Source organism: Ptychodera flava, chromosome 9 (assembly GCF_041260155.1).
Source record: "Ptychodera flava strain L36383 chromosome 9, AS_Pfla_20210202, whole genome shotgun sequence".
In the NCBI taxonomy this organism is placed as follows: Eukaryota; Metazoa; Hemichordata; class Enteropneusta; family Ptychoderidae; genus Ptychodera; species Ptychodera flava.
This window is the reverse complement of record NC_091936.1, coordinates 27,750,861-27,752,024: the sequence shown is the minus strand read 5'-3', so window position 1 is coordinate 27,752,024 and position 1,164 is coordinate 27,750,861.

Sequence of the window (1,164 nt, the reverse complement as noted above, 5' to 3'; positions counted from 1 at the left end):
GTTATGTGCAGTTTGATTTATTTCCCTTGTATGAATGCATCAATGTAGAAATCAAGCTGAAAAGCCTTTGAGAAGATCACAGAATTTTAAGTGTATATTACGGGCAACCTTGCCTAATATATGAACATACATAGCCCATGCCAGTGGAACCATAGACAGTAGGAGCTGGAGATCTTCCATTTCACTGTCCATGATGGGACACACATAGCAAACCATACTTATCTTGTTGATCCAGCATGAAATGACCTCGGTTGATATCAGCTCATTTTCTTGGTGTTTTTTCAACAGTATCAGTTATAAACAGCATGCATCATACTTATGAATATTCAGATCAACTAAAGGGCAGATAAATATGCACTGCTCACAGTCCCCCTGATGAATTCTATGCAGTGCACACCTTTATAACTAGAGTGGCTAACACTTACAGGGCACTGGTTAAAGAGTACTGCAAACCACACAATGATATAATAATATATGCCATTCAGTTCTCTGTTGAATAATTTCAGAGAATGGGGTTATGCCTCACACTATGCTCATGTATATCAGACAATGAGATTCTGAGAGTGTGATGTTTTTACAAGAAATGATAAAGCTAAATGCCACCAAAATTTACATGTATAAATATACTGACACCAGCTGTACACATCTTAGTAGAGTCATCCCAACACAAATTTTAAAAGCCATCACACTTGTAGTTTAATAACAGAAAAAATGATGTTTTGACCAAAATTGAGAAATTTTCACTAAAATTTACGTGCAAATTTCACTGTCATATGAAGAAATCTGATTGAAGTCATCCTTTGGCATCTTTAACCAAAATTTGAAAGCTATATGTTGTAGATCAGCAACATGTTCATCTCATCTTTGTACCTCTTTGCTGATGATTCAAAGTATACTTTCATGTCAGTAAGTACAGGACAAATGTGGGGATTATTACAAATGGAGTTTTCCATGAAACTGAGCTGGAGGTGATTGGGCAATTACATCATTCAGTGTCCCTGTATGTTGTTTCAGCAGGCATAGGGTTCTAGGATGTATGGTGTTTCACTGGGCAGGGTTCTAGGATCCATTTTGTTGGAGTGGTAATCATACGGAAATTGGCTTGTCTTTGGTGAAGATTTTTGTGATTGTCTAATACCTGGGGGGTTTTGCTCATGGGTATAG